A 21,655-nucleotide genomic window follows, 5' to 3' on the forward strand; every position below is an offset into this window, starting at 1 on the left:
AGGATTAGGTTTAATAATGAATAAAACAACAGGAGTGCGGGTAAGCTACTACAAACAGCATAGTGAACGCATTATTGTGGCCAAGATAGGCACAAAGCCCATACCTACTAAAGTAGTACAAGTTTATATGCCAACTAGCTCAGCAGATGATAAAGAAATTGATGAAATGTATGACGAGATAAAAGAAATTATTCAGGTAGTGAAGGGAGACGAAACTTTAAGTCATGGGTGACTGGAATTCGAGAGTAGGAAAAGGGAGAGAAGGAAACATAGTAGGTGAATATGGAATGGGGGTAGGAAGTGAAAGAGGAAGCTGTCCGGTAGAATCATAAAAGAAGGTTGTATACATGGAAGTATCCTGGAGATACTAGAAGGTATCAGATATATTATATAATGGTAAGACAGAGATTTAGGAACCAGGTTTTAAATTGTAAGACATTTCCAGAGACAGATGTGGACTCTGAACACAATCTATTGGTTATGAACTGTAGATTAAAACTGAAGAAACTACAAAAAGGTGGGATCTTAAGGAGGTAGGACCTGGATAAACTCACTAAACTAGATGTTGTACAGAGTTTCAGGGAGAGCATAAGGGAACAATTGACAGGAATGGGGGAAAGAAATACAGTAGAAGAAGAATGGGTAGCTCTGAGGGATGAAGTAGTGAAGGCAGCAGACGATCAAGTAGGTAAAAAGACGAGGGCTAGTAGAAATCCTTGGGTAACAGAAGAAATATTGAATTTAATTGATGAAAGGAGAAAATATAAAAATGCAGTAAATGAAGCAGGCAAAAAGGAATACAAACGTCTCAAAAATGAGATCGACAGGAAGTGCAAAATGGCTAAGCAGGGATGGCTGGAGGACAGATGTCAGAATGTAGAGGCTTATCTCACTATGGGTAAGATAGATACTACCTACAGGAAAATTAAAGAGATATTTGAAGAAAAGAGAACGACTTGTATGAATATCAAGAGCTCAGATAGAAACCCAGTTCTGAGCAAAGTAGGGAAAGCAGAAATGTGGAAGGAGTATATAGAGAGTCTAAACAAGGGCGATGTACTTGAGCACAATATTATGGAAATGGAAGAGGATGTAGATGAAGATGAAATGGGACATATGATACCGCGTGAAGAATTTGACAGAGCACTGAAAGACCTAAGTCGAAACAAGACCCCAGAATTAGACAACATTCCATTAGAACTACTGATGGCCTTGGGAGAGCCAGTCCTGACAAAACTCTACCATCTGGTGAGCAAGATGTATGAGACAGGCGAAATACCCTCAGACTTCAAGAAGAATATAATAATTCCAATCCCAAAGAAAGCAGGTGTTGACAGATGTGAAAATTACCGAACTATCAGTTTAATAGGTCACAGCTGCAAAATACTAACGCGAATTCCTTACAGACAAATGGAAAAACTGGTAGAAGCCGACCTCGGGGAAGATCAGTGTGGATTCCATAGAAATGTTGGAACACGTGAGGTAATACTGACCTGATGACTTATCTTAGAAGAAAGATCAAGGAAAGGCAAACCTACGTTTCTAGCATTTGTAGACTTGGAGAAAGCTTTTGACAATGTTGACTGGAATACTCTCTTTTAAATTCTGAAGGTGGCAGGGGTAAAATACAGAGATCGAAAAGCTATTTACAATTTGTACAGAAACCAGATGGCAGTTATAAGAGTCGAGGGGTATGAAAGGGAAGCAGTAATTGGGAAGGGAGTGAGACAGGGTTGTAGCCTCTCCCAGATGTTATTCAATCTGTATATTGAGCAAGCAGTAAAGGAAAGAAAAGAAAAATTCGGAGTAGGTATTAAAATCCATGGAGAAGAAATAGAAACTTTGGGGTTCAGCGATGACATTGTAATTCTGTCAGAGACAGCAAAGAACTTGGAAGATCAGTTGAAAGGAATAGACAGTGTCTTGAAAGGAGGATATAAGATGAACATCAAGAAAAGCAAAACGAGGATAATAGAATGTAGTCGAATTAAGTTGGGTGATTAGGAAATGAGACACTTAAAGTAGTAAAGGAGTTTTGGCATTTGGGGAGCAAAATAACTGATGATGGTCAAAGTAGAGAGGATATATAATGTACACTGGCAGTGGCAAAGAAAGCGTTTCTGAAGAAGAGAAATTTCTTAACATCGAGTATAGATGTAAGTGTCAGGAAGTATTTGTATGGAGTGTAGCCATGTATGGAAGTGAAACATGGACGATAAATAGTTTGGACAAGAAGAGAATAGAAGCTTTCGAAATGTGGTGCTACAGAAGAATGCTGAAAATTAGAAAGGTAGATCACATAACTGATGAGGAGGTATGGAATAGAATTGGGGAGAAGAGGAGTTTGTGGCACAACTTGACTAGAAGAAGGGACCGGTTGGTAGGACATGTTCTGAAGCATCAAGGGATCACAAATTTAGCACTGGAGGGCAGTGTGGAGGGTAGAAATCGTAGAGGGAGACCTAGAGATGAATACACTAAGCAGAATCAGAAGGATGTAGGTTGCAGTAAGTACTGGGAGATGAAGAAGCTTGCACAGTATAGAGTAGCATGGAGAGTTGCATCAAACCAGTCTGAGGGCTGAAGACCACAACAACAACAACAACAACAACATGAAAAATAATTCAAACACCTTAAACAAATATGCTTTTTATACCAATCTCTTGATATTTTGGAGAAAAGGAGTAGGGACATGTCTTTGATCCAGAGGTAGTGATAATTATCGCCTTCAGAGAAAAGCAACATGCTTACATGCAGCTGTCGGTCAACTGCAAATTTTGAGAAATGGAGGGGCCGAGTACTGTGTGCTTGTCTTGCTCATGTGACTTGTCCTTCTTCTTCTTCTTCTTCTTCTTGTTCTCTAGGCCATAAACGTGAACCGATATCCTGGAATTTTGAGCCTCAAACTTTTGTATGTCCTGGGTCTTAACAGGGTACTCAATACCATGGAAGTTATACAGTCTCTTAATATCTTTGACTCTGTAACTGCTGGGATGCTCGGGATGATCTTTGTAATTACAATTTCTCTGACAAGCCAGGGCTGACCGTGCAAATCAAGTTTGATCGTTTGTATTTTGGACATTAATGCATGCCTGCTTTTTAGGTATATCTGTATTGAGTTTAATGTAAATGGACCCTCCATTTATTGGATCATTAATATGTATATGGATGTCGAGGTGTGGTATACAGCTGAACGCTTTAGTGGACCCATCTTGGGAAATCGGGCCATAATAGTGCTCGAGGTGGATTCTCGATACCACTCAGCAATGGATGTGCTCCAAGAAATAACGCCATTATCATCCCATATATAGTGCAGAGTCGTTGCGTGTGCATCACCTTGATGTTTAGGGGGATGACCTAGTTTGCAGCATAATACTGCACTGCATTTAATGGCATTAAATCTCGGACTTTGAGGAGCTCGATCTCCAAGACAGGGAGGCACACCTCTAAACACCTGACAGGGTCGCAGTACCTCCCTCCTAGATTCTCAATCCTAGTGAACGAGATGCGCCCCTCAGAAGCCCTAGCAACCACTGAATATTCTAGGGGGTCGTAGTGATCCAAATCACTATGGACAGGATGGGGGAGAGCACTACCGCCAGCCACAGGATAATTACTATTACTATGGGTAATACTAGAACTAGGGGTCCAGCCGGTCGAAGATGTGGCCTGTGATGGTGCTTCATCTACAGGGAGGGGTATGCGGGAAGGCAGACGAACCTCGCACTGGAGGCGGGGGTGAGCCGGTTGGGGAGGCCTAGTGGAACAACCGGGCTGCTGTGGCGATGGCCCGGTGGGGTGGGAGACTGTTGCACCTGCTGTTGTTCTTCGTCCCGTGCCGGTTGCGTTGCCCATGGGCGCCAGAGGGCCTGGGGCGGTGCGGGGGGGGGGGGGGGGGGCGGTGCTGGTGTGGCTTCTGCTGCTGCCGCCTCTGATGGGGGCTACACAGGGCACCGCACGTCTCTGCGGTTGTGTGCCCACGATTTCCGGCCCCGCAACCACTGCTCTAGATATACAGCCCACGCATTGTGGTATACCTGTAACATAAGTAAGAAAAAATATAAGTTTAATCATATAGATTTAAAAGAGCAATAAATAATGGTAATTATTTGATGTAATGATAATGTTCAAAATTATTCAGCTTCTCTGCTCTGCCTCCATCGTTTGAGCAACTCATTGCCTCATTCCACGAGGTCTCCCTCCCACTCTGACATCCTCCCCCTCCTCTGAAAGACTGATAATTTGGCGGCCCTCTACCCCTCGGTGCCATTGCTCTGTGGCGGCCGCCATTTGGCCCCCGCCTTGCAAACCACCCTCTGTGCTCCACTCCCTATGCGTGGAATCGTGATCATCTAGAAAGAAAAGAAAAGAATATGTATAAGAAAGCTCAATCTAGACATTTGGAAAACGAGTATATATCAGACGAAATTATTTCACCTAATAACTACGATTTAATTGCAGATATACTTACATTCGAGCTGTGCGTGCGCCCTCTCCACCTCTAGCTGCCGATCAGGCTCTTCCGGCCTTTGGGGGATGTAATCTAGAAAGATGGAAAAGATTGAGTATAATACTGAGTATGGAAGAAAATCTCTGTAGAACAAGTGCAATGACTTAAATGGAACAGCAATCAGTGGGCCAAAACAGATAAAACCTAGAGACACACAGAACATATAGACACACAAACATATAAATCCGTAAAATGATCTGTCATTCTGTATAGAGAGCGCTCCAAAACAGACATAACATAGAGATACAAAATACATAGAACGACAAACACATACAATCCGTTAAAAGACCTGGTAATCTGTATAGAGAGCAGTCAAAATATATATAACACAGAACACATACACACGAAGACGTACAATCTGTTAAAATACCTGGAAATGTGTATGGAGAGCGGTCCAAAACACATATCACACACACACACACACACACACACACACACACACACACACAATCTGTTATAGGATAAAACATTGCCAGCCGCGGTGGTCTAGCGCTTCAGGCGCTCAGTCCGGAACCGCGCGACTACTACGGTCGCAGGTTCGAATCCTGCCTCGGGCGTGGATGTGTGTGATGTCCATAGGTTCGTTAGGTTTAAGTAGTTCTAAGTTCTAGGGGACTGATGACCACAGATGTTGAGTCCCATAGTGCTCAGGACCATTTGAACCATTCGATAAAGCATTCTGTATAGAGCGCGATCCGAAACATATGTGACACACATACACTGAGTTAAGGGATGCAGATATCGGATCAATGAAAATGTACTTACCAGGTAATGGAACTTCGTCTACACGGGATCGTTTGCTGCTGCTGCTGCCACCGGCATTGTCGCAGGTGCTAACTGTACACTTCATATTGAGCGAATGTATACTGACGAGCAAGTATAGGAGCAGAGTGAGGGTGAGTTAGGTTGGGGTTTGGTTTATATACACTCCCGGAAATTGAAATAAGAACACCGTGAATTCATTGTCCCAGGAAGAGGAAACTTTATTGACACACTTCTGGGGTCAGATACATCACATGATCACACTGACAGAACCACAGGCACATAGACACAGGCAACAGAGCATGCACAATGTCGGCACTAGTACAGTGTATATCCACCTTTCGCAGCAATGCAGGCTGCTGTTCTCCCATGGAGACGATCGTAGAGATGCTGGATGTAGTCCTGTGGAACGGCTTGCCATGCCATTTCCACCTGGCGCCTCAGTTGGACCAGCGTTCGTGCTGGACGTGCAGACCGCGTGAGACGACGCTTCATCCAGTCCCAAACATGCTCAATGGGGGACAGATCCGGAGATCTTGCTGGCCAGGGTACTTGACGTACACCTTCTAGAGCACGTTGGGTGGCACGGGATACATGCGGATGTGCATTGTCCTGTTGGAACAGCAAGTTCCCTTGCCGGTCTAGGAATGGTAGAACGATGGGTTCGATGACGGTTTGGATGTACCGTGCACTATTCAGTGTCCCCTCGACTATCACCAGTGGTGTACGGCCAGTGTAGGAGATCGCTCCCCACACCATGATGCCGGGTGTTGGCCCTGTGTGCCTCGGTCGTATGCAGTCCTGATAGTGGCGCTCACCTGCACGGCGCCAAACACGCATACGACCATCATTGGCACCAAGGCAGAAGCGACTCTCATCGCTGAAGACGACACGTCTCCATTCGTCCCTCCATTCACGCCTGTCGCGACGCCACTGGCGGCGGGCTGCACGATGTTGGGGCGTGAGCGGAAGACGGCCTAACGGTGTGCGGGACCGTAGCCCAGCTTCATGGAGACGGTTGCGAATGGTCCTCGCCGATACCCCAGGAGCAACAGTGTCCTTAATTTGCTGGGAAGTGGCGGTGCGGTCCCCTACGGCACTGCGTAGGATCCTACGGTCTTGGCGTGCATCCGTGCGTCGCTGCGGTCCGGTCCCAGGTCGACGGGCACGTGCACCTTCCGCCGACCACTGGCGACAACATCGATGTACTGTGGAGACCTCACGCCCCACGTGTTGAGCAATTCGGCGGTACGTCCACCCGGCCTCCCGCATGCCCACTATACGCCCTCGCTCAAAGTCCGTCAACTGCACATACGGTTCACGTCCACGCTGTCGCGGCATGCTACCAGTGTTAAAGACTGCGATGGAGCTCCGTATGCCACGGCAAACTGGCTGACACTGACGGCGGCGGTGCACAAATGCTGCGCAGCTAGCGCCATTCGACGGCCAACACCGCGGTTCCTGGTGTGTCCGCTGTGCCGTGCGTGTGATCATTGCTTGTACAGCCCTCTCGCAGTGTCCGGAGCAAGTATGGTGGGTCTGACACACCGGTGTCAATGTGTTCTTTTTTCCATTTCCAGGAGTGTAGATTGTATGACATATTCACGTGACTAATGCAGTAGCCAATAGGAGAGGAACATACTTGGGGGGCGGGGGTACATCGTGAAGGAACACTGCGCCCCTAGTGGGAAAATGAGAAAATTGTCATTTGTTCATTTTTTATCGAAGTGGTACATTAAAATTGAAATGGAATTAAATTTTTGGGTAATTCATACTTTATATTCACAATGTGGGTGTTACTTTAGTTAGAATATTTACAGAAGACTATCTCGGATGCGAGTATGAAGTTACAGGCTGTAGGCTGTGACGTAAGTGGTCGCGCGCTCGCAGGCCGATGACGCGGCGTGAGAGAGAAAGGAGACGATCTTGCATCATCAACCGACATCACGGATGTGCCCTCTGGTGGCCACGATATGAACTAAGTCAGTTGGGCTCTGGAGCTCGCGGGGAACACACTGGGTACCGCCATCTTGAATAACGGTGCTTGCGTCACGATGTGATGTCAGGCGAGCGCCCACTGGTGGCACCGATATGAACTAAGCCAGTTGGAGTCCAGACCCAGTGGCGATCACACCTGCTTGAAATTGGATAATTAATAAAAACAAGTCCTTTTTCCCGACATTTTCTTTGCCTAATAGAGATAACCGGGGTGTGGTGCATTATCCTGCTGGAATTTGAACTTCTCACCTTATCTGTAGGGTTAGGTCAGTGGAGGTAGCCCAATTGACCTTCTTCCCGCCAAACTTCAATCTTGGAACCAAAATCCACCATTTTGATTGACATCATGCCGCCATATTGGATGACGTCATCGCCACCATCTTGGATAACGGTACTTTTGAATGATACACAGGTTGTCCCAATACTCTAGTCATTACGTTCAATTCATTTCGACGAACTCCGCCATGTGTTTCAGAATGTCAATATCTATGTCTTTCTTCTAACTAACTGTCCAGTTCCGTAAACATAGACTCCATTATCCTAAGACAGCATAGGAGTAACAGACGAGGAGGTGGGGTAGCAGCATGCAAACGCTTTGACTCATTACCGATTGTGCTACCCACATCCAGTATTAATGAAGGCAAAGAAGTGGAATATACTTTCGTAAATATAGAATCCTTTAACAAAATTTGCGTAATCTGCGTCCTCTACAGAGCTCCGAAAGTAGGCAGGATAGACTGTTTCAAAACTGATCTTTCAAAATTCGATTCGACTTACGAGTATACAAATAATGCTAGTAACACATAAATATTCTGGCCCTTCATTTTGAAATGCAAGTGTGCAGCTTCGTCTTCAAATGTAACAGTACTTCAGCTTCCACCTATCCATAATGCAGCCTATAGCCACACTCTCATACATATATTTGCCACGAAATCCACAAGCAAAGAAATTCGCACTTGGAATCAGAGGATCATATTCATTACTTACTCTCTAAAATATTGTATTGGTGTTCCAGAACGTCCAGAGAGGGCGCAAGAGATAATTTGGGAGACGACTTCCATTCCATTCCTGGATTTAAAAGACAAACTCGATGTATTTACTACCAAACTAACTTGATTACACAACAAATATGTTCCCTCAAAGACCGGAACCCTTATGCGAAAGTCTGCTCCTTGAGTAACGGAAGAGTTAAAACCAGAGATCACTGGTTAAAACAGTTCACGAACCTCGGACACACTGCACATCGGACTTCTACCTTCTACCATTGAAAATAAAACTCATTACATGCAGAAAGCAAACAGAGTCAATCAATTTGAGAGAAACGATAACTAAGGCATGTAATACATTAATCTAAAACGCTAGATGTTCTATGAAAAAGCTTGTGTGGTCTAGGGAAGAGTAGGCAAAGTAGAAGCTGCAGCTGATCCCATTTTCCCAACCAAGGAACTAAATAAGTGCTTGACTTTAACGATAACCTTCATTGATCCGTAAACAAAATATAGATTTACTGATTATTTGCGTGTTTGGTAATGTGGCAATGTAGACATGTCGATTCCTACTGCGTGAGTTGTGTGTTGATTCTTGTTCTTCGTACAGTAAATCAACAGCATCTAACTTTTCCAAAAAATATTCAGGATCGTCGTCCGGTAAGTACAGTAATTTCTCTTTAATATTAAAAGGAAGTCTTGCTTTCAGTGATCGGATCACATCTTTTGGTTTCACAGGTTCATTAAGGAAGTGTATCATGTTTAGGTACTTCTCGAAATATCGGCGCAGATTGCCGTTTTTAGGATCGAAGTGTTCGGGTTCAGTGACTTGTTTGCGGATACGTTCCTGCACAGTTTCTGATCAAAAATAACTCAAGAAGGCGCGTTGAAACTGCTCGTATGTCACACATCTGTCGCTTTCATGGTAAGCCCAGACAGCAGCGTCTCCTTGAATGTAATCCACAACGTGTGCAATGCGTTTGTGGTCGCTCCACGAACGTGGGAATGCGTTCCTAAAAGCTTTTAAGAAGACGACAGGGTGTACAGTGTTTTTGCCTGGTATAAAAGGTTGGAATTTACGGTGCTTGAATACACTTTCTTCTTCTTTGTTACGTGTTCATCTGTTTCTTTCCGTGTAATCATTGAATTCTTCCCCATGTGTACATGGTTCTTCATCAAAATAATTGTATTGTATTTCAGGTGATGGGTATCTGTTGCTATGCGTGTCAGTGTATTGTGTACTTGAGTGTTGAAATTCATGTGTGTACATGTGTTCATTCCCGAATAGAGATTTTCTTCTGTGTGTTAAAATGTGTAGTGGGTGTACTATTCTGTTGTGCTTGGCATTGAGTTGACTTTGTTTGCATATCGTCATCGAATACTTGTCTATTGTTGTTCATGTATTCCACTACAGAATCGTGCACAATATCTTCATAAATTTGGTCTTTGTGTGCTGTCCATTCTTTAAATTGTGAATGAATGCGAGACAAATGGGGTTCAGCCTCTCTCGGTACTGTTGTGTGAATCTGTTCGTGAATGTCAGCTACGTTTGTATCTATTGTATTCACCTTTAAATTAATTTCATCACATGAGTGCGTGTTTGATTCTAATTTGCAATGATTAGTTTCACAGGTTTTTGTCAATTCATGGATGTGACTGGCATTGGCGCTTTGTCGTAACTCTAAATTTTCAAATTTTTACGTAAATGAGAAAATTGTCATTTGTTCATTTTTTATCGAAGTGGTACATTAAAATTGAAATGGAATTAAATTTTTGGGTAATTCATACTTTATATTCACAATGTGGGTGTTTCTTTAGTTAGAATATTTACAGAAGACTATCTCGGATGCGAGGATGAGTTAGGAAAGACGTGTATTTATTTCATCCACCTTTTGAGTCAGTTGTTCATTTGATGAAACTTCCCGGCAGATTAAAACCGTGTGCCCGACCGAGACTCGAACACGGGACCTTTGCCCTTCGCGGGCAAGTGCTCTACCATCTGAGCCACCGAAGCACGACTCACGCCCGGTACTCACAGCTTTACTTCTGCCAGTATCTCGTCTCCTACCTTCCAAACTTTACAGAAGCTCTCCTGCGAATCTTGCAGAGTCTCGGTCGGGCACACAGTTTTAATCTGCCAGGAAGTTTCATATCAGCGCACACTCCGCTGCAGAGTGAGAATCTCATTCTGTTCATTTGATGCTTTCAGTGTGGCAAAGTCTGATTTTATCTCATTTCTAAAAGCTGCATTGTCTGTCATTAATTGTGTGAATTTTTCGTCATTTTGTCTTTGATTGGTTGCTACATCTTGCTTAATATTGGATATGCCTTCCAAAATTGAATTCAGTATAGCGGCAAAATTTTGATTGCAAAATGAGCTTGCCCCCGCCGCGTCATTAGATGTGACAAAATGGTCTCTCAGATTTGGTTCTGAATTGCTCCTTTCGGCGTTTGTGTGTGTCTGTAGCGGGTTATTTTGATGTGTTTGCGTGTCTGTATTAATTTCTGTGTCTGAATGTGTCTGTGTATCCATGTTTGCGTTACTTGATTGTTGCTCCATTGTGTACTGGTGTCGAGTTTTTACCATATCGTGAATAAATTGTGTGCAAGAAAAAAAAATTGTTTAGACGCGTAGTGTACTGCCTATGTGTGTGTTTAAATGACTAAGAATGACTGAGAGATGACTTTAAAGATCGAAAGTAGCATACGTGTTAAGGGTGACTAGCCATGTTGCTTGAATCTTGTACAACGTCGGCCATAATGTGCAATGTAACTTGCGTATTGTTTGATCGGAATGTAATCGTCTGAACAATGAGATTTCGCGGAATTTGGAAAAATTACTGAACGGAAACTGAATATTGAATTTAATGCTGAGAAAAATAATTTTGAATGAAAAATGTGCTTGGAATCAATTGTGGATGCGCGAGTGCTGCGTCTTACCGTACATGTCTTTATGCGAAGATTGCATTTTCAGTCCAAATTGTCTCCAGATTTTATTCGTTTTCTTCAATATTCTCGTCACATAGGTTGTTGCCCGTCAGGATGTACATGAAAAAGAACAATTAGTTGTAGTACAGATACAATAATGAGTCCTGGCACAGTCGCCAGTTTAACAAATAAAAATAAAATAAAATAATAATAATAATAATAATAATAATTGTTGTTTGTTTGGAGAAGTAATTGAGAGAGTAAAGTTTGTTTCGCCTTTAAGATTGGAAATCTTACGTAGCATTGTTCATTGAGGTCACGCAATAAAGTAAATGCAATTTACGCCGTGAATTTATCGAGCTTCGCACGTCCGAAGATGTACGGAACGTAGCCAGGGCTCATTATAAATTTTTTGTAGACAAAGTCTGATATCTGACCTCAACTTCAATCATGACAATGGAGTGACTAAAACTACTAAAACAGAGAAAAGCATACGATTAAATGAAACATGTATTCATTTCAACATATACATTACGATATGAATGACACTTATGTAAAATTCTAGGTAAATAATTGCAGATAATTCACAAATGAGAGCGACTTATTAATTCTGCGCCTCTTTTCTGCAAATAAGTATCAATATGGCTAACTGTGGAGCCACACAAAATATTACGTCCTTCTAGGACAACGAGTAACATCAAAGTGCTGATGCCTACTAGCTGCGACAAGAGAGCGATGTTAATTCCTTTGTTTTGCTTTCTCTTGTCTTAAAAAACCGATACATATAATCTAAGTTCAGTAAAGTAATATCGTTTGTGCTCGAGTGCAAATGGTTCCTTAAAAGCTGATCCCATTTTCCCAACCAAGGAACTAAATAAGTACTTGACTTTAACGATAACCTTCATTGATCCGTAAACAAAATATAGATTTACTGATTATTTCGCGGAGATAAAAGATGGCAATTGCGAAAATTATTTCTTGAGCTGAAAATGCCGTCGAAGAATCCTTCAGGTCACTATTTACTGTACAGGACGGCTTCACAGTCCAAATGATCATTTGACCCACTACTGCTCACAATAACTACTCCTTCATAAACTCTGAAGCTCTTGTCTGAACAATACAGCAGAAACACTCGTTCCCATCAGAATACAAGCACTAGCGATTCGATTGCTAAGAAGAGTAGCTGGGTACATTCTTGATGACATTATTATCCAGCGGGCAGGAGATATTTAGCAAGACCGAGGAAAATCAGCAATTTCAACCTAGAGGCCGTAACAGTCACATGCCTAATACATAAATAGAGTAGAAGATGAAATATCATATTAAAATAGTATGATTTTTTTAAGTATCTGTGATTTTAGTAAGTTTTGTGGTTACATATAAAACTCTTGTCTCATGAAAGACGGATCCTTAAGGCATCAATCTATCCAGGTTAAATGAATAATTAGAAAATTAAACATAACTTGCAGGTTGTCCCAGGATGTATGGTGAATAATCAAGAAAGATAGGAACGATTATTTGAAGAAAAAAGCTTCATGTGGACATATGCGCTATTCTGTATCGTTTCTTAGATAGAACATATTTAAAGTATATTATTATTCATTTTCTTTATTATTCAGTACTTGCCATTGTTAAGAGTGTGGACGAAGTCGAGAGGAATAGTTTGATATAGGACACATACTCTGTCAAGTCGGAAATTACCCTTAAAAAACTTATCTTCATTACAGCGCATTATTCTCTCGCTCACTTCATGGAAGCTATAAGCCCAAGAGAAAAAGAATAGGGTCTTTGAATAGGAAATTTAACACTGTTTGATTTTGTACTACGACAGGCTTTCGCTAGAGGCCGCGGATTTCGAGTTAGTCAGGAAAAACATACAAAAGTTACTTTAAATTTGTTCTATCTCAGAAACGATTTGGAATAGGGCATATGTCCATATTAAGTTTTTGGCATGAAATGATCGTTCCTATGACGTCCCCGAATATATTGTCACGTAGAGGAAGGTGTAATTAGATGAATGAGGAACACTAACTTCACTTAACGAAGGTTTATTCAGCACTTGCACATACAAGAGCATGGAGCGAACTGCCTCCGGCCAGAACACATACGGTATATATATACAGTTACAGAACATTCCAGTACAATGGTTCTTGCCATAGTGGATACTTCTAGAATGTACTCGATCCAAATATAGAAATTAAAATTTTACAGTTCTGGTGAGTTTTGAACACAGACCCTCCACACAACATTCTAGGATTATAACCGCTATACTAATTTTTTCTTTTTTTTTCATTTTGTTCGTTTTTGTTCGTTGCATCTGCTCGGGGCGGACGCCGTAAGACATCCGTTTAAGTTCGTTCTTTATCGATTAACTCAGTTTTTTTTATTGCAGAGGGTAGCTAACCCTCTGACCGAACCCGCTGAGCTACCGTGCCGGCATATACTACGGCGACTGTGCTACTCACAAGGGAACCTCCCCATCAGCCCCCCCCCCCCCCCCCATCAGATTTAGTTATAAGTTGGCACAGTGGATAGGCCTTGAAAAACTGAACACAGATCAATCGAGAAAACAGGAAGAAGTTGTGTGGAACTATGAAAACAATAAGCAAAATATACAAACTGCGTAGTCCACGCGCAACATAGGCAACATCAAGGACGACTGGCGCTTAGGAGCGCTGTGGTCCCGTGGTTAGCGTGAGCAGCTCCGGGGAGAGAAGTCCTTGGTTCAAGTCTTCCCTCGAGCGAAAATTTTAATTTTTTTTTTTTCAGACAATCATCAAAGTTCAGGCACTCACACGTAATCAACTTCGCTCTCCAAAATTCCAGGACATGTTCAGATTTGCTTGGATATACACAGGATTTGACGGTCTACACACGGAAAAATTTGAAAACGTTAAAAACATGTTTTGACAGAGCACAGAGAAAACTGTGCGACTGTGAAATTGTTGCATTCATTTGTTGCAGTTTATGTCACAAACTTATATGTTTTCATCACTTTTTTGGGAGTGATTATCACATCTACAAGAAAACCTAAATCGGGCAAGGTAGAAGAATCTTTTTACCCATTCACCAAGTGCACAAGTTAGGTGGGTCAACAACATATTCCTGTCATGTGACTCACATGCCGTCACCAGTGTCGTATTGAATACATCAGACGTGGTTTCCTGTGGAGGAATCGGTTGACCTATGACCTTGCGATCAAATGTTTTCGGTTCCCACTGGAGAGGCACGTCCTTTCGTCCACTAATCGCACGGTTTTGCGGTGCGATCGCAAAACACAGACACTAAACTTATTACAGTGAACAGAGAGGTCAATGAGCGAACGGACAGATCATACCTTTGCGAAAATAAAAAAAAGTAAACTTTTCAGTTGAGAGAAGAATTGAACCAAGTACCTCTGGTTCCGCAGCTGGTCACGCTAACCACGGGACCACAGCGCTCCTAACCTCACATACTCCTTGATGTTGCTTATGTTTCGCATGGACTACTCAGTTTGTATATTTTGCTTATTTTTTTCATAGTTCCACACAACTTCTTCCTGTTTCCTCGATTGATCTGTGTTCAGTTTTTCAAGGCCTATCCACTGTGCCAACTTATAACTAAATCTGATGGGGGGGGGGGGGGGGGTTGCGATGGGGAGGTTCCCTTGTCAGTTTCTTCTGCGACATTGCTGCCTCCTTGAGAGAACAACGTCTCGGTGTTACCTCCTCCTAGTCCGCGACCGAGTCATCGGTCCTGCATACTCCGACTCCCGATGACTGATGTTCGCCCTGGCGGTGATCTTCTTAGATCTCCCCTTGCCGCTACGTTCTGCGTCACCTTTCCGCTTGTTGCTTGTCGCTGGAGCTCCGAATTTGCCCTGTGTTGCAGGATCCTTATAGGGCTTCATTCGAAGGGCGTGGCCCGTATCTCTGATCTTTCGTCGTCTGTGTCGGGGTCGAAATCTTCAACTTCATAAGCAACATCAGACAACTGTCTTACAACCTTATAAGGTCCAAAGCAGCGCTTGAGGAGCTTCTCAGAGAGAGCAACCTTCCGAACAGGAGTGAAGATCCAGACGAGGTCACCAGGCTGGTAGACAACAGGGCGGTGGCTCGTGGCATACCTTCGGCGATCGTTTTCTTGAGCCTGCAGCATGCGGAGTCGAGCTAACTGCCGAGCTTCCTCAGCTCTGGTTAACACCTGGCCGATGTAGTCGTCGTCCACGTCATCAGGATGTAACGGAAACACAGTGTCCATCGTCGTAGTCGCCTCACGCCCATGCACCAGGAAGAATGGAGTAAATCCTGTGGTGTCTTGTTTGGCGGTGTTGTAGGCAAATATCACGAAAGGTAGCACCTCATCCCAGTTGCTTTGCTCAACCTTGACGAAGAATGATAGCATGCCGGCCAAGGTCTTACTCAGGCCTTCAATAAGTCGGTTAGTTTGCGGATGGTTGGCAGTCGTCATGTGACGAGTAATGTTGCACCGACGGTTTATCTCTGTCACACGATTCGACTGAAAATCTTTCCCTCGATCAGTAATTAACGACCTTGGGGCACCGTGTTTTAATTGTATTATACGATAAATATGGCTGCCTCGAATGCTTCGGCTCTTTTCACAGCTTTTGTAATGGCATAGCTCGTCAGTTAAGCAATGCAAACAATAATCTATCTATTGCCACTAGCAGACGTTGGAAATCGTCCGAGGAGGTGAATCCCAACACGCTGGAAAGGCGTTTCGGCTGGTGGAATTGGTGTGAGTCGGCTGGGTGGTTTCTGAGGAACTGCCTTTCTCCTCTGGCACTCTCGACAGTGCGACACGTAGTGACGGACACTCCTTAATAAACCTGGCCAGAAAAATCTCTTGCGGATTCTATCGTATGTCTTAATAAACCCTGAATGTCTGGCCTCGGGTGTGTCATGGAATTTCTGTAGAACATCCAAACGCATGTGTTTAAGAAATCACTGTTAGCCACCTCTTTCCACGCGGATCAAAGTTTTTCTTGCAAAGCAATCCATTAACTATCTTAAATTGTCCTTTCACATCCTCTGACCGATTTAAGGCAAGCATAATTTGAGATATCTTGGCGTCCTTCTTCTGCTCAGCAGAGAGATCTTGGAGTGCAGCGAGACAGTCACTATCTTCATCAAAATCTTGGACTGGGTTTCTTGAGAGACAGTCGGCATCTTGGTGTTTTCTTCCACTTTTGTTGACTATGGTAATGTCATACTCTTGAAGACGCAGTGCCCACCTGGCGAGTCGTCCTGTAGGATCCTTAAGATCTGTCAACCAACAAAGTGAATGATGGTCTCTAACAATTGTGAATGGCCTTCCATAGAGATACAGTCGAAATTTGCACATGGCCCAGATCACAGCAAGACATTCTCTTTCTGTAGTTGAGTACTTTCTCTCGGTTTTTGTAAATGTCCAAGAATGATAGGCTATAACCTTCTCTTTTCCATCCGAAATCTGCACCAGAACAACACTGATACCATACCCACTGGCATCTGTGTGTAGTTCTGTAGGTGCTCTCTCATCGTGCAGACCAAGGACAGGGTCAATCATCAGAGCTTTTCACAGCACAACGAGAGAATCTTGTTCAGCACCACCCCAGATAAATTTAACATTAGCTTTGATACAAAAGTCTTTGATAAAACGATGGTAACAAGAACATAATCCGAGGAAGCTTCTCACATCTCTAATACTTTTAGGAATCGGGAATTCCGTTATAGCTCTCACCTTTTCCGGGTCTGGCCGCACACCTTCGTTTGACACAAGGTGTCCAAGTAATTTAGATTTCTTTTGCTCCAAAGAGACACTTTGTTGGATTAAGTTTCAGTCCACCTTGTTGGAGACAAGAACGGCCCTCAGTCTTTTTATGTGATCATCAAATGTCTCTGAGAACACTATAGAAGATTATCCATCATCCGTTCAAAAGTTGCTGGTGCATTACGCAAACCAAACGGCATTACCTTAAACTCATACAGGCCCTCAACGGTGATGAATGCAGTTTTCTCGCGATCAGCCTCATCTACTTCGACTTGCCAGTATCCCGAGTACATGTCCACGGCTGAGAAAAAACTCAGGCCCCTTCAGACAATCTAGTGTATCGTCAATTCGTGGAAGAGGGTAAACGTCCTTTTTTGTTATCTTTTTAATCTTCTTGTAATCAACACAAAAGAGCCAACTGCCATCCTTATTCCTGACGAGAACCTCTGGTGACTACCATGGGCTCTGCAAAGGCTGAATGATGTCGTTCTTGATCATTTTCTCTATCTCGTCGCGAATTATTCGACGTTCCGTTGCTGACACACGGTATGCTCTCTGGCTTATTGGTTGATGGTCTCCAGTGCTAATCCAGTGCTTCACCGTTGGTTTGTCTAATTTGCTCTTCACCTGTGTATCGAAGCACTGAAGCATTCAGAGAACTCTTGAAGAACGGCAAGTATTTTTTTTCTGTTGTTCCTTAGTGAGATCTGGTGACTGTCGAGCTAGAATATCTTGTCTCGTAGTGGTAGCTCCAGTTTCGCCCACAGACTCGGCATGAGAGATTTCTATGACGCTCAGCTGTTCAGCAATTAACGGCTCGGTATTTGCTATGCACATGCGTCTTGGAAGGATCTGTGGTTCTCGACGACAGTTAACTATCCAAAGTTCACCGAATCCGTTCTTAAACGAGACGACAGAGGCTGGGATGACCAAGTTATTCTTCAGCGGTTTGCTTCTCTTCCATTCCATTACAAGATCCATGGGTTGATGCATAGTATGACACATGACAGTTACCTTTTTAGGGCTGACTGCAGGAATAGTCACTTCATCCAGCACACATAGTCTCCACACACTTGGATACGCATTTTCCTGTCCACGGTGTCTCATCTCGTCTAGCATAATCTTCAAGCGACCACAGTCTATAATTCCCTGAGAAGCATTTAAAAAGTCCCATCCCAGATAGACGTCATGATCACAGTCTTGTAAGACGATGAATTTTAAGGGCTGTGTATGGCCACTTATACCCACACGAATGGCACATCTTCCTGTAGGGTTTACATATTTCCCATTAGCCACCTTCAGCAGAGATGTTTTGCTGTCGACGACTACGGTTTTCTGCAACTGGCGACGGTACTTCACCGAAATGACTGAATATGGTGCTCCAGAGTCCACAAGAGCTTGGCCTGGTGGGCCATCCATGAGGATATTGACGTAGTTTCCTATCATTTTTGTAGTGATCGACAGCGGAGAATTTTTCTCTTCGGCGGCCTCACCTCCGAGGAAGGTTTCGGCGGCTAGGTGATCGGCTGGAGCTTCTAAACGGCGATAGAGACCTTGATTGGCGTGTTGGGGAGCGTCCTCTCCAGCGGCTAGCTTGCGGCGATGGACACCTACGTCGTCCTGCACCCACATCTTCTTGTTCATCTTCATCGTCCCGGAGTTGCCGTCGGCTAAGATCGATCTGCTGTCTTCTGGCCCCGGCGTCATCAAATATCCGCCCCGTTTCTCAACAATAGTGCACTACCACATGTCCCGGTCGTCCGCAGTGGAAACATACTGGTTGGTTATCCTGGGTCTTCCGGACGTCAGTCTTCCTTGGTGCCCAAACAGGTTCCCCATGAGGCACTGTGGGAATGTAACTTCGCCTGGCTCTAGATTTTTTTTACCGTTTTAAAGGGAAATGGTATCTTTTAGATACTCTTCCTTAACGTCTTGACCTTTTAGATTTTTTCTTCATTTTGGTGTTGGACCTCGCAACGGTTTTTTACCTTCACGGTCCCAGCATTCTATGGTTCTATACTGGGCGCTTATGATCTTCAATGTTTTGCGCCCTAACCCCCACCCCCCACTCCCCCTCAAAAAAATAAAGGGAAATGAAGAACGAGGGATTGAGTTCAATGTCTGTTCCAGTTCCTCCCTTATGACCTCTTGAAACGTCTCGGTATTTTGCTCGCCTTGCAATCCAAGTGCCTTCTGAACTTCCTCTATGACTACCTGATGAAGAACACTTGTGAAATCTGTTTCTTCCTCCATCACAAACATCGATACGAGGTTTGGAAGCTGTTCAACCTTCTTGCGTGTAATTCTTTTTTTGATGCATTGTCTCGATATACTGGCACAATTTTATGAAGTCGTCTGCTGTCGAAACCTCCTTCAGGAATTGGGCTTGATACATGAGGTGTACAACCTTATCTTCCTCATCCATCCTAGGATCCACTTTTTTACACACCTCCAAGACATCTTGAATGTAGGATGCTGTCGTTTCTCCTGGACGCTGTGCCCTGCACTTTAATTTATCTTCAGCCTTGCACTTCTGTCGTTGTGTGTCGCCGAAATACTTGCGCACTTCCGCCTGGAATACTCCCCGGCTTGTGAACTTCTCCTCGTCGTTTTCATACCATTGCTTGGCAGTGCCCTCCAAGTAGAAAAATACGTTAGTCAAACACACGTCCAGGATTCGATTCCCGGCGGGGTTAGGGATTTTCTCTGCCTCGTGATGACTGGGTGTTGTGTGATGTCCTTAGGTTGGTGAGGTTTAAGTAGTTCTAAGTTCTAGGGGACTGATGAACATAGATGCTAAGTCCCATAGTGCTCAGAGCCATTTGAACCATTTGAACCAAACACACATTGTCATCCCATGTGTTAAATTTGGCTATACGCTCATATACCTTCAGCCACTTGTTTGGGTCTTGACCATCGTCACCACAGAACCCGGAAGAATGTCTCATGTGGTGGCACACAGTTGCTGTTATCGTAACGTCCTCTTCTTCTTCTTCTGTCTCCGATGGATTGCTATCTGTTCAATATGGCTCGAACTCGGGTTTCTCGCCACGTAAACGGCGGCTTTGTCGTGGCCCGATGGGAGGCACTGCGTCGTCGATAATGTCCGCTATCACAAGTTCCAAATCCCGCCGCCTCCACCAGAATAATGTCACGTGGAGGAAGGTGTAAGTAGATGAACGACGAACACTAACTTCACTTAACCAAGGTTTATTCAGCACTTGCACATACAAGAGCACATACAGTATATCTACAGCTACAGAACATTCCAGTACATTGGTTCTTGCCATTTGTGGATACTTCTAGAATGTACTCGAACCAAAAATAGAAATTAAAATTTTACGGTTCAGAGGAGTTCTGAACTCAGGTCCTCCATACAACAGTCTAGTATCATAACTCCTATACTAGGGCGACTGTGCTACTCAGTTTTTTCTGCGACAATATTAGTCATTCCTCCTGCGACACCCTGTATACACGGACTATAAAATACCATAAAGTAATTGTTACACATACCATTATTTTTATAAGAAAGTGAACTAGGATAGGGAGATGCTCGGTCGCAAAAGCGAGTTGCAAGCTGTATCACTGAGCCAAGAGCGCACAGAACAAAGTGACACCTCAATTAAGCATGATGCATGCTCCGTGCCATCTCATCCGTGAGAGTGGTGGGGAGCAGTGAGCTAGTGAACTATCTAGTGACTCGATCTCTGAGAGTGGTGGGGAGCAGTGAGCTAGTGAACTACCTGGTGACCTGATCTCTGAGAGTGGTGGGGAGCAGTGAGCTAGTGAACTACCTGGTGACCCGATCTCTGAGAGTGGTGGGGAGCAGTGAGCTAGTGAACTACCTGGTGACTCGATCTCTGAGAGTGGTGGGGAGCAGTTGAGGTAGTGAACCGCCTAGTGATCCGATCTCTGAAAGTGGTGGGGAGCAGTGAGCTAGAGAACTACCTGATGACCCGATCTCTGAGAGTGGTGGGGACCAGTGAGCTAGTGCACTACCTGGTGACCAAATCTCTGAGAGTGGTGGGGAGCAGTTGAGGTAGTGAACTACCTAGTGACCCGATCTCTGGGAGTGGTGGGGAGCAGTGGCTAGTGAACTACCTGGTGACCCAATCTCTGAGAGTGGTGGGGAGCAGTGAGCTAGTGAACTACCTGGTGACCCGATCTTTGAGAGTGGTGGGGAGCAGTGAGCTAGTGAACTACCTGGTGACCCGATCTCTGAGAGTGGTGGGGAGCAGTGAGCTAGTGAACTACCTGGTGACACGATCTCTGAGAGAGGTGGGGAGCAGTGAGCTAGTGAACTACCTGGTGACCCGATCTCTGAGAATGGTGGGGAAGAGTGAGGTAGTGAACTGCCTAGTGACATGATCTCTGAGAGTGGTGGGGAGCAGTGAGCTAGTGAACTACCTGGTGACCCGGTCTCTGAGAGTGGTGGGGAGGAGTGAGCTAGTGAACTACCTGGTGACCCGATCTCTGAGAGTGGCGGGGAGCAGTGAGCTGGTGAAGTACCTAGTGACCCGATCTCTGAGTGTGGTGGGGAGCAGTGAGCTAGTGAACTACCTGGTGACCCGATCTCTGAGAGTGGTGGGGAGCAGTGAGCTAGTGAACTACCTGGTGACCCGATCTCTGAGAGTGGTGGGGAGCAGTGAGATAGTGAAGTACGTGGTGACCCGATCTCTGAGAGTGGTGGGGAGCAGTGAGCTAGTGAACTACCTGGTGA

The sequence above is a fragment of the Schistocerca piceifrons genome, chromosome 1, assembly GCF_021461385.2.
Source record: "Schistocerca piceifrons isolate TAMUIC-IGC-003096 chromosome 1, iqSchPice1.1, whole genome shotgun sequence".
NCBI lineage: Eukaryota > Metazoa > Arthropoda > Insecta > Orthoptera > Acrididae > Schistocerca > Schistocerca piceifrons.